Raw genomic sequence first — 14,306 nt, 5'->3', positions numbered from 1 at the left:
ATTTTTTTGTTAAAATAAAATATTAGAATAAATACGTGATTTAAATGAATTAAGTGCTAATTTGGCATTAACTCAAGAAAATTGATGAACTTGTGATTAACATTTTAGCTTTACTTCAATACTCCTTCCTTGTATACATAAAAATTTCCCCTTATAATTACTATCAAGAAGTCATTTTCATTCAACTTACCATCAAGAAGTCATTCAACTTAAAAGTCTAAAGTTTAAATTTATACATAAATTTCACGAGACTAATTTTGCATCTTTAAGATAACTCTACACGTGAATGTTGATTAAATTTAAAGTGTAAATAAGTATAAATTCGTTTTAATTAATAAATAGAACAATTAGATTCATCAGAAATTCTAATATCATATTTAGAAAATACTAAATCTAAAAGTTTAAATTCACATATACAAAATATTGACTGGACTAAAGTTACTTTAAAGAGGAGGTTTGCTCAAATCTTATATACAGTTCAAATATTTTATTTCAAATTAAATTGGGATAACACACCTACCTCTCAAGCATGAACAACTGGAGTGTGAAGTTTGTAGATAAACATACTGTAAGTGATCCAATATTAAAATAGAATAAATTTTGATATCATATAAAAAATATGATCCGAATTTAATTTCACTCAAAAAATTAACTTAAGGGAGAAAATTTTTCTAAATTTTATATAAAACTTAATATTTCATTTTAAATCAACTCGAGACAATATTATAGAGGCCCATAGTTTTTTTTTTTATCCCTAATAAGTACTGCTAGGGTGAATTGCATATAATTATTACTGATGAGACGGACAACTTACAAAATTTACTTCTGCATTCGTTTCTGAAATGACCATTATTATGTTTTAGTTGTCCTTCAAGCTTTAAAATTTGATCGGTTGCATGGCATTGCATCTGATTTCTGGCTTCTGCTCCTTACAACTTCAGTATTTATCTCGTGTTAATTTCCATTGCCGTGCATTTTTGACTTTTGCTTTAATCTGCAATAATCTTGTTTTAAATTCCACTTAAATTATTACAAGGCCGACCTAGCTGCAGTCGCACCCTTTTTTTTTTTTTTCCAGAAAAACACGCTCTTCATGTCTTTTTAGTAAACAAATTATAAAGATTATATTGAAGATATAAAATTATTTTTTAGTTACCCACCAATAACTTTAAATTTTTAGGTTTCGAACCGAACCGAATATCAAAAACTAAAAAACTAAATCACTTAAAAATATAAATCGAACCAAATCAATCACCTAAAGATAATCGAACCGAACTAAACTGAAAAACTACGGTTCGGTTCGGTTCAAATCCGTTAAATCGAAAATATTATATTTTTTATTTTTTGGGCTGGGCTTATGCATCTTGGGCCTTGAAATTTATACATCTTGGGCTGAAAAATTAGTTGGGCCCTTTACTATTTGGTTTAATCCATTAAACCGATAAAAAACTGAACTGAACTGAAAATCGAATATATTAAAAATTTCAAACTAAACTGAATCGATAAAACTAAAAAATCAAATCAATTGAACCGAAAATAGCTCAGTTCGGTTCAATTTTTCGATTTATACCGAAAACTGCACACCCCTAGTAAATATAGGCTATGAGGGCATTTGGTTTGACTAGTTACCTTTAACTTTTAACTTAAAATATATTTTTAAGATATAAGTCAATTTAAAAATAAGAAATTAATTATCTAGTAGAATTATTTAAAAATAACTTTTAAATAGTTTAAATGTTTGGTCTTAATTTATTAAAATGATAAAAAATATATATATAATTGAGTGTTATAATTGCTAAAATGAGGATAATATTGATAATATTAAAATTTATTTGATAATATAGTCTTTTACTTAATTAAAGAATAACTTTAAAATAAGTATATAAGTCATAAGTAAGAGATATTTTAGTTATGACTTCTAACTTATTTTATGTAGATTTTTAATCCCTCATAAATTTTTAACTTATAGGTCAAACCAAACACTCATCTACTTATAATTTTCAACTTATAAATAAATTTGATCAACTTATAAGCCAAATCAAACACTCTCTATGTAACAAGGAGTCAATTGACTTTTCTTTCTTTTCTTTTTTTTTAATACATTCTTTATATATATATGTATATATATGTATTTATATATGTTAATCCCTCATAAATTTAATTACTGAACTCTCTTTTTGAGAAAAATTAAAAATTGAGATAAAAAAGTATATGTTATGCATTCAAAATATTATTTACTTTTAAAATTCTACTATATTTTTTTAATAATAAACTTTATCAATATAAAATTATATAATTGTATATGTGATAAATTGATAAATAACTTTTAATTACTTATACAAAGAAATATATATGTATTTAACAACATACATATATATAATTATAAAATATTAATATTATATTTTTAATTTTTAATAATAATATTATTTAATTTTTATATGTTGACCTAAAACAAATTTTTATAAATCATATATATATATATATATATATATATATATATATATATATATATATATATATATATATATATATATATATATAGCACTTTAGTCAGCAAAATCATACAGGAAAATGAATAAATATCTAAATTTAGGACTAATTCAAATTCATTAAAAATAAAATTAATTTACCTATAAAAGTAATAGTTAAAAAAGATAAAGCAAAGTTTTAATTAGTATGATAAATATCCTAACAGTTATCTACCCCAAAGCCTATATAAAGGCCATTGAACGTAACTCTAATTAATCCTATTCATTTACGGTCCAGTTTTCATTACAAATTTAAACATCAACGTGGTAGTTAATTAGTTTAGGAAGTTTAGCATAATTTAAATTACAAAGTTTAATAATTAGAGCCCTAAAAGGATTAGGTTTTAGTAGCCTATATATATACATGTATGGTTAGTTGGTTATTATATGGGATGTATTGTAGAGAGCTCACAAAGTGGAGAGATATATTAAATTCTGTGAGTTTTATTTGAGTGATTTTGTGAGTTTTATTTGAGTGATTTTGAGGATGAGAAAAATAATTAGTGGTTGTAATTATTTTTTCTTGATAGTGAATTTGTTAGTAAAGTCAGCTTATATCGAATCATGTTAAATTTTATATTTTTTATTTTATGTGAGTGTAGTTTTTCACAACAAAGAAAAATTATATTTTCTATGTGATATTACACTATTTTCATGTAATTTAACATATTTTTATTTAATATTAATATAAAATTAATAATAAATGAGCATATTTAAGTCATGTTCGGCAATAGTTTTTAAAGTAGTATTTAACGTTTTGAACAGAGTCAAAACACAACTTGACATAGTATTTATACTAGCTTTTAGAGGTTGAAGGAGTATTTTGACTAAGATTAATAAGATTTTATTATTATTTTTATATTTAAAAGCTAATATAATAGTTATTAGAGTAAATACATGATTTAAATGAATTAAGTGCTAATTTGACATTAACTCAAGAAAATAGATGAACTTGTGATTAACATTTTAGCTTTACTTCAATAGTCCTTCCTTATATACATAAAAATTTCCCCTCATAATTTCTATCAAGAAGTCATTTTCATTCAACTTACCATCAAGAAGTCATTTAACTTAAAAGTCTAAAGTTTAAAGTTTAAATTTATACATAAATTTCACGAGACCAATTTTGTATCTTTAATATAACTCTACACGTGAATGTTGATTGAATTTAAAGCGTAAGTAAATATAAATTCATTTTAATTAATAAATAGGACAACTAGATTCATCAAAAATTCTAATATCATATTTAGAAAATATTAAATTTAAAAATTTAAATTCACATATAGAAAATATTGATTGGACTAAAATTAATTTAAAAGAGAATTTTTTTTTAAATTTTATATAAAATTTAATATTTTATTTTAAATCAATACGTAGACAATATTATAGAGGCCTATAGTTTTTTTATCCCTAATAAGTACTGCTAGGGTGAATTGCATATAATTATTACTGATGAGACGGACAACTTACAAAATTTACTTCTGCATTCATTTCTGAAAATGACCATTATTATGTTTTAGTTGTCCTTCAAGCTTTAAAATTTGATCGGTTGCATGGCATTGCATCTGATTTCTGGCTTCTGCTCCTTACAACTTCAGTATTTATCTCGTGTTAATTTCCATTGCCGTGCATTTTTGACTTTTGCTTTAATCTGCAATAATCTTGTTTTAAATTCCACTTAAATTGTTACAAGGGCGACCTAGCTGTAGTCGCACCCTTTTTTTTTTTCCAGAAAAACACGTTCTTCATGTCTTTTTAGTACACAAATTATAAAGATTATTTCGGATATATAAAACTATTTTTGAGTTACCACCTATAACCTTAAACTTTTACGTTAAGTGATTTTCAAATATGGTATCAGAGTTTCTTAAACTAAAAATTTTAGAGTTTAAATTCGATAATTTACATTTATTAATTAGATATTGCAGTATAAGATAAAGAAGGTTGTTGTTGCTCACACTTCAAGTTTAGTGGACAATCGCTTGCAGGCAGTGGTAAATATTAGGAGAGAGTATTCAGTCGATTAGGTTTTGAACCGAACCGAATATCAAAAACCGAAAAACTGAATCACTTAAAAATGTAAACCGAATCGATCACCTAAGGATAATCGAACTGAACTAAACTGAAAAATTACGGTTCGGTTCAGTTCCGATCCGTTTAACCGAAAATATTATATTTTTTATTTTTTGGGCTGGGCTTATGCATCTTGGGCCTTGAAATTTATACATCTTTGGCTGAAAAATTAGTTGAGCTCTTTACTATTTGGTTTAATCTATTTAATCGATTTAACCGATAAAAAACCGAACTGAATTGCAAACTGAATATATTAAAAATTTCAAATCGAACCGAACCAACAAAACTAAAAAATCGAATCAATTGAACCGAAATAGCTCGGTTCGGTTCGATTTTTTAATTTATACCGTAAACTGCACACCCCTAGTAAATATAGGCTATGAGAGCATTTGGTTTGACTAGTTACCTTTAACTTTTAACTTAAAATATATTTTTAAGATATAAATCAATTTAAAAATAAGAAATTAATTATCTAGTAGAATTATTTAAAAATAACTTTTAAATAGTTTAAATGTTTGGTCTTAATTTATTAAAATGACAATATATATATATATATATATATATATATAATTGAGTGTTATAATTGCTAAAATGAGGACAATATTGATAATTTCAAAATTTATTTTGATAATATAGTCTTTTACTTAATTAAAGAATAGTTTTAAAATTAGTAGATAAGTCATAAGTAAGAGATATTTTACTTATGACTTCTAACTTATAATTTTTAACTTATAAGTAAATTTGATCAACTTATAAGCTAAATCAAACACTCTCTATCTAATAAGGGGTCTATTGACTTTTCTTTATTTTTTTTTTAATATATTCTTTGTATATATATGTATTTATATATGTTAATCCCTCATAAATTTAATTACTGAACTCTCTTTTTGAGAAAAATTAAAAATTGAGATAAAAAAAGTATATGTTATGCATTCAAAATATTATTTACTTTTAAAATTCTACTATATTTTTTTAATAATAAACTTTATCAATATAAAAGCATATAATTGTATATGTGATAAATTGATAAATAACTTTTAATTACTTATATAAAGAAATATATATGTATTTAACAACATATATACATATAATTATAAAATATTAATATTATATTTTTAATTTTTAATAATAATATTATTTAATTTTTATATGTTGACCTAAAACAAATTTTTATAAATCTTATATATATAGCACTTTAGTCAGCAAAATCATACAGGAAAATGAATAAATATCTAAATTTAGGACTAATTCAAATTCATTAAAAATAAAATTAATTTACCTATAAAAGTAATAGTTAAAAAAGATAAAGCAAAGTTTTAATTAGTATGATTAATTTGTATAAATTTATTTTTATGAAATATATAATTTATTATTTGGATAAAGTCAAAATCTTTTTTTAAAAGGGCTTTTTTGCCTTTTCACGTGAACTTATTGCTTTTGAATTCAAACGCTAATATGCACCTAATTATATATGATTAATTGAATTTAGGCACTAATAAATATCTAGTTGTTGATTATATATTTAATAATTTACATTATAATGCTCCATTTGTTTCATGGAAAATGACTTATATATAGAAAATATTTTCATAGAAAATATTTTTTAAATTTTTTATCAAAATATTTTTCATTGATTGGTTATAATTTTAAATTAATTATATTTATTTATTTCATATATATATATATATATAAGTGTATTCACATTTTAATAAGATTTTTAAAATTTAGAAAACGAAAAATGAGTTTCTCTTTTAAAAAATGGAAGTCATTTTTCTTAAAAATGACTTAGTTTTCCTTTGATCAAGAAAATATTTTTCGTTCACGATTTTCCTGAGTGTCCTTAAACACCAGAAAATAGAAAAATATTTTTCAAGAAAATATTTTCTATGAAACAAACGGAGCCTAAATTAATTAAATAATTCTGATAATCTTCATTCCCTTTACACTAACAAAAAACATGGCTTTAGCAATGAATACAACGATCAATTAAACGTCCATCGCTAATAATATTAAATAGATACAAATATATTATTGATTCATTGCTAATAATTATAGTGACACAATAAAACCGTCATTAAAATTCAATTTTAAATTTGCTCTATTTATGGTCGCTGCTAAAAAGATTTAGCGATGGATAAGCAATGGTTCCACCACTACCCCATATTATTAATGATAGTATATGAATCTGTCACTAAAAATCAATAAAATTGATATTATTTAAAATGTTAGTTATGATTTATATTATTTATGAAAATACTAATAAAAATATATTTATACTATAAATTAGTTAAATTATTTCTTCATTCCCTTGACACTAAAAAAAAAAGACTTAGCGATGAATTTAACGATAGATTAAAAGTCTATAGCTAATAATTTAAATACTGACTGATGTCTTTGCTTATTTGCTTACTAAAATTAAATGTTAAATTTGCTTTAGCTATGGTTGTTGCTAAAAGGATTTAGCGACGGATCAACAATGGTTCATATTATTAACGATATATTTGTGAATCTGTCGCGAAAAATCATTTTTTATTATTTTACAATTACAAAGTAAAAAAAATAAAAAAAGATAGCCTGTGTTATAGTTAAATTTTAAATCCTGAAATTGAAATTAACCAATAAGTATGCATTTGCAGCGATAATTGACAAATCAAAAGGTGAAGCCCTCCATGGCTAAGAAGATAAAGAAACAAAATGAACTTAAGAAGAGAGGAAGGCCGATATAGCTAGGGTTGGGGGACTCAATGTCCCCATAGTTGAAAGCAAGAACTGGGCTGTTCCCCACTTATAATTTTGTGTAGCCATGCATGCCCATTACCCTATATATGGTGGTCACCAGACATGTTTGGGCCATGAATTGTACTTGCTGCTTATCACCTTGCAAGATCACCACCATCATGAAGCATGAGCTGCCCTTCTCTTGGCCCCCACGTGAGGATTGGACATGTCGTTTTGCTGCAAATAGGAAACCTTCTCTAAGCTGGAGATTCAATTCTCATTGCCTTTAGCTTTAGGTTTTATGCATGTTTAAAGATTAAAACTACAAGAGAAACAGAAAATGATTTGGTTGAATGATGATCTAATTAAGTTTAAAATGGATTTAAATTTATAAATTAATATTTATATTGAATTTTGTCTAATTTAATTTTATGCATTTGATATTTATTATTTATAAATTTATTTATATAAATAATTAATTAAATATAAAACATATTTTTATAATAATTATAAATTATAAATATTATATTTTAAATTAATGGAATTTAAATATTTTATAAGATTATTAAATTCTTAAACATAAATTATTAATAAAATATATTTTTAAATAAATTATTAATTCAAATACAAAATTAAATGAGTTTAAGTAATATTTGAGTAGTTGAGTTGAGTTGAGTAAGTAATATTTGAGTAATGATAATCAGATTTGAGATAAATACAAATAGCTTTGGATGGAATTTAATCCAGTTTGAAACAAATTTAAGCATTGAAATTGTTAATTACATTTAAATTTGAGCAAAATAATTTTGATGGCTATCCTATTTATTTTTATCCTATGCATATTATATGCCACAAATTATTATTATTATTATTATTATTATTATTATTATTATTATTATTATTATTATTATTATTATTATTATTATTATTATTATTTTGAGGGGCATTATACTAATGATTCATACGCTCAATATAAATAAGTATTAATTAATTTATAAAACCATATTAGTAGTTGTTGTAACACTTTAATATTAAATATCATAATTAATAAGTATATTTATTAAAATAACTTAAGCTTATTTAATCAAACCATTTATTAAATAACTTAAGTTATTTATTAAGTTCATAACTTAAACTAATTTATATTTCTAGTAAAATAATCTATAAATAGATAAGCTTCATTCCACTCTTGCAAAATACTTGGCAACTAATCAAGAAGAAAATTTTCAGATAGTTCAAAGTATATATATATATATATATATATATAAAAGATTGAATATCCAAAAATACTCCAACTATTACAATCCATACACAATAAAAGTTAAATGAGAGTTTTTTTTTTTCTTCACTTTTAAATTCCTGTTTAGTATATTAGTAGTATTGTTAAATGCTACCATATATAGATTTTATATGTCAAATTTGTCTCTATCATCATTAGCAAGACCTTTGAAAGATGAGGATACTAATTATTGGTTATACCAAAACCCAAAAAGTAATTGCAATTTCAGAAATCAGAGGGAGAACTTAAGAGAAGAGGATGAAATATATACATATGTATAATGACACAACCACTAAAACGGTAATCAAGATGACTATCAGATAATTGAATAATAGGTATCTCAGCCCAACTGGATTCGAGTAACCGCAAGTTACTTGAACAGGATGCTCAGACATTCAGATAGAGTTATTTGCTCAAGCATATTCCTGGATGCTGGAATCACATTAAAATATAAGGATCCTGAAATAATTGCCATAGTCAGAGTCCTAACATCGTGAGAACTCTCAGACAAAGTGAAAGTCTTAGTCAATAACAAACTCCTAATCGTAACAATTATCTACACCAAAGCCTATATAAAGGCCATTGTACGTAACTCTAATTAATCCTATTCATTTACATTTCAGTTTTCATTACAAATTTAAATATCAACGTGATGGTTAATTAGTTTAGGAAGTTTAGTAGAATTTAAATTATAAAGTTTAATAATTAGAGTCCTAAAAGGATTAGGTTTTAGTAGCCTATATATATATGTATAGTTAGTTGGCCATTATATGAGATATATTATAGAGAGCTCACAAAGTAAAGAGGTATATTGAATTCTATGAGTTTTGTTTGAGTAATTTTGAGGTGAGAAAAATAATTAGTGGTTGTAATTATTTTTTCTTGATAGTGAATTTGTTAGTGAAGTTGACTTATGCCGAACCATGTTAAATTTTATATTTTTTATTTTGTGTGGGTGTGATTTTGACAACAAAGAAAAATTATATTTTCTATGTGATATTACACCATTTTAATGTAATTTGACATATTTTTATTTAATATTAATATAAATTAATAATAAATAAGCATATTTAAATCATGTTCGGCAATAGCTTCTAAAGTAGTATTTAATGTTTTGAATAGAGTCAAAACACTTTTTGACATAGTATTTATATTAGTTTTTAGAGGTTGAGAGAGTATTTTGATTAAGATCAATAAGATTTTATCATTATTTTTATATTTAAAAGTTAATCTAACAGTTATTTTTACTGAACACTTTTATTTTAATAGCTATATAAATAGCTAACCACTAACAACTAATATCTAATAGCTAACAGCTAATAAAATAGTTGACAACTATTAAAATAGCTAACAGATATTAAAACAGCTAATGTTATCGAATAGAGCCTTAATGAAATTTAATAAGTGTAGCGTCTTGATGGTTAGAAAAATAGAATTAATATTCATCATTAATTATAATTTTAAAAATCCAAATCACATTACTAAGAAAATAGGAAGTACGCATAAAATCTAATCATTAAAAATTATTTTACATTATTAGTTATATTATTGTTAATTTTGTAAAAAGCTATTTTATATTATTTTTAATTAATTTTTTTATTAGCATTCGATTTTCTAAAATATTTGATTTTTTTATATAATTTTTATTTATCGTATTTAGTATATAGATTTTTTTTATTTAAAGTTATTTATCACATTTAGAAAAGAAAATAAAAAATAGTTATTATTATTTTTAATTTTTATTTTTATTTTTTTATTAAATATATAATAAATATTTATATAATTTTCTAGATAAAATAAAGATAATTTAATTAAAATGAATTTATCGAATTATTTTTTTAATTATTATGAAAATTTTAAATATAATAAATAAATAAATAATAAACAAGAGAAAATATAATAAAGTATTCTTTAAATTTTTAAAATTAGTTTTTATTAAAATATTCATTAATTGATTTATTAATTAAATTCTAATGATTATCTACGCAAAGTCGGAGTTTGACTAATTTTATAAGATGTGGGAAGTGCAATCAATAAGTTTCATGATGATAATGTGATGTGAAGCTGGCGCTGCAGTGGGAGACGAAAAGCCTTGTCCAAGGCCCGTAATTTCTGGGTGAATTTATCCACCATTTTTGAATTTTAATCTTCAAAATAACGTCATCATTTCAATTTTAATTTATATTTTAAAATTCTCTCAAATTTAATTTAATTAATGTAAAAGCCATTTACCTTAGTTTAAAAGATTTTTATAAACAAGTTGCATAACACAAAGATCATGTTTGGTATAGTGTGATCAAAGTAGCGATTAATAATACAATCGTAATTATATTATACGTTATTTGATAACATAAAAAATTTAATGAAATGAAATAATAATTACATAAAGTAATTAATTATATTTAACGTAATATAATGATAATTATATATAAAAATAGAGATAATTATAATTACTTGTTCTGACTTTTTTATTTATTGTTAATACTATCAATATTAATATTACTTGACCACTACTACTATTACCACCACTATTCGTACTATATTATTACTACTACTACTATCATCACCATTAACATTACCATCATGTTATCACTGTTGCTATCATCATTACTTGATCACCGTTATTACTATTTAGCTATTGTCACTTTTACCACCACATGGGCACTTTCACTTTGCCACCACCACCATCACCTAATGGCGGTTGTCTTTACCACCACCATTACTCAGCCACCACTACCTAGCTACCACTATCACTACCACTCAACTACTAACCACTGTAACTATTATCATTTATTAAAATAAAATTATTATTATATTATATTATTTTTATTTTTATTTTACAATGAAACAAATGAATATAATGATAATTACATTACATTGCATTACAATTTTGATTACATTACATAATTGATTACGTTAAATTACAGTGCACTCTACCAAACATAACCTAAAATTTTTATATTAGGATTTCAAATCTTGTCTCAAAAATTATTTATTTGATTTTATAATTTTTAAAAACAAATAAATACTTGCCTTAATTACCACTATTATTAAATATAATTAGTGATAGATATACAAATAAATACTCTCTCAATCCCATTATAATAGCTTTTTAAAGATTCTGCACAAGAATTTGTTAGTAGTTTGATTCAGTCAATAAAGACCTATTCTACAGGAGATATTTACTGCTGCTAGAAGTTAGGAAAGTTTTTTTATTCTATTTCTGCTGTAATCTTTAGCATATTTTACGATGATTCTGTTTTATGTGAAGGCTATATAATGCCTAACTATTGCACTAATAGGTGATCACTTTGAAATCCAATTGCTCTGGTTTATTATTTCTCTTGTGAACCTTTACAATTGGTATCAGAGCCCCACTGGCCCTGAGGAAATAACAAATCTTTGAGTGATCAAACACAGCAAGATGAGTGACGATAAGACATTAACAAAAATTCCGCACTTTGATGGTCACTATGACCATTGGAGTGAGCTGATGGAGAATCTTCTTAGAGCTAAAGGTCTGTGGAGTTTAATAGAAAATGGTTTTGAAGAACCAAAGGGAGAAATGTTGACAGAAGCACAGCAGACCCAACTTGAAGATGCTAGAACCAAGGATCATCAAGTAAAGCACTATCTATTTCAAGCTATCGAAGCTGTTTTGAGCAGGATCTGGACCGCCGCACAGTGAAAATAGTCTAGGATTCAATGAAGAAGAAGTTTGGAGGAAATTCGAAAGTGAAGAAATCTCTTCTTAACGCATTAAGAAGGGAATTTGAAGTGCTTGAAATGAAGAGGGAGGAGTCTATCGATGAATATTTTGCAAGGGTAATGACAGTAGCAAACAAGATGAGGAGTAATGGAGAAGAGATGACGGATACCAAAATTGTTGAGAAAATTTTGCGTACCCTCACAGGAAAATTCACGTATGTCTGCGTGTCAATTGAAGAATCCAAAGACACCGAAACCATGACAGTTGATGAGCTACAGAGTACCTTAGTCGTTCATGAACAGAAGTTTAAACGAGTTCGCAAGGATGATGAAGATCAGGTACTCAAGATTGAAGGACATTCATCTGCTAGCAGAGGAAGGGGCTCTGGCAGAGGAAGGGGTCGTGGCAGAGGAAGAGCTGTATTCAACAAAGCCACTGTTGAATGCTACAAGTGTCATGATTTAGGACATTTTCAATATGAATGTCCTAAATCAAACAAAGAAGCTAACTATGCCGAATTAGAAGAAGAGGATGAGTTATTGCTGATGGCGTATGTTGAGCTTCATGAGACAAACAGAAGTGACGCCTGGTTTGTGGATTCTGGGTGCTCTAACCACATGTGTGGTAACCAGGAAATGTTTTCAAGCTTAGACACCAGTTTCACCCATTCAGTCAAGCTTGGAAACAACGCAAGAATGAAGGTTACTGGAAAAGGAGAAGTAAAGTTGAGTCTGAAAGGGGTCTGCTATACTGTAAGTGATGTCTATTGTGTTCGAGCTAAGAAACAATCGCTTAGTGTTGGGCAGCTGCAAGAGAAAGGTGTAGCGATCTTATTCAAAGATGGAGTGTGCGGTCTCTATCATCCATTGAAGGAAAGATGGCTGAATCGGTGATGAGTGCAAACCGGGATGTTCATTTTGCTTGGAGAATCACTGCTGCTGCGAGAAAATGAGAAGTGTCTACAAGTAGGTAGTCCAGATGAGTCAATTCTGTGGCATCACCGTTATGGACATCTTAGTTACAAAGGACTACGCACGTTGAACAGCAAAGAAATGGTAATTGGTTTGCCTCGAATTACAGAACCAGATTCTACGTGTGAGGCTTATATTAAGGACAAACAGCATCGAACTCAAATCCCTAAGAAAAGCAACTGGAGAGCTACTGAGAAATTAGAGCTGATTCATGCTGATCTTTGTGGGCCTATCACACCAGCCTCAAACAGTCACAAGAGGTACCTTTTATGCTTTATAGATGATTTTTCAAGGAAAGCCTGGTGTTATTTTCTTGTTGAAAAGTCCAAAACCTTCTACCATTTTAAATGCTTTAAAGTACTTGTGGAAAAGGAAACTGGTTTGCCGATTAAGTGTTTGAGAACAGACAGAGGAGGGGAATTCAACTCAGCAGAGTTCAATGACTACTGTAAGCAACAAGGAGTGAAGCGACAACTGACCACTGCTTATACTCCACAACAAAATGGAGTAGCTGAGCGCAAGAATCAGATAGTAATGAACCTAGTGAGAGCGATGTTGGCGGAAAAGAACATACCCAAAGTTTATTGGCCTGAAGCTGTACAGTGGACATTTCATATCTTGAACAGATCGCCTACCTTGGCTGTTAAAGATATGACTCCAGAAGAAGCGTGGAGCGGTGAAAAGCCTACTGTGGATTATTTCAGAGTTTTTGGGTGCGTTGGATATGTTCACACACCAGATTCAAAGCGAACAAAGCTTGAAGACAAGAGTGTGAGCTGCGTATTCTTTGGATTCAACAATAAATCCAAAGGATACAGAATCTTTGATCCTATTAACAAGAGAATTGTTCTTAGTCGAGATGTGATTTTTGACGAAAATCAGCCATGGGATTGGAGCAAAAATCAACAAGAAGAACAGGAATTTGAATTGGAGTGGGGTGATAACATCAGCCAAATTACAAGCGGAGAAGAGAATATTGTTGAACCAGAACCTGATGTTCATCCACCTCTGGAAGTCACTCCAGATGT

This window comes from Hevea brasiliensis, chromosome 9 (assembly GCF_030052815.1).
Source record: "Hevea brasiliensis isolate MT/VB/25A 57/8 chromosome 9, ASM3005281v1, whole genome shotgun sequence".
Lineage (NCBI taxonomy): Eukaryota > Viridiplantae > Streptophyta > Magnoliopsida > Malpighiales > Euphorbiaceae > Hevea > Hevea brasiliensis.
The sequence above is the reverse complement of the archived record's forward strand: the minus strand, read 5'-3'. Positions refer to the sequence as shown.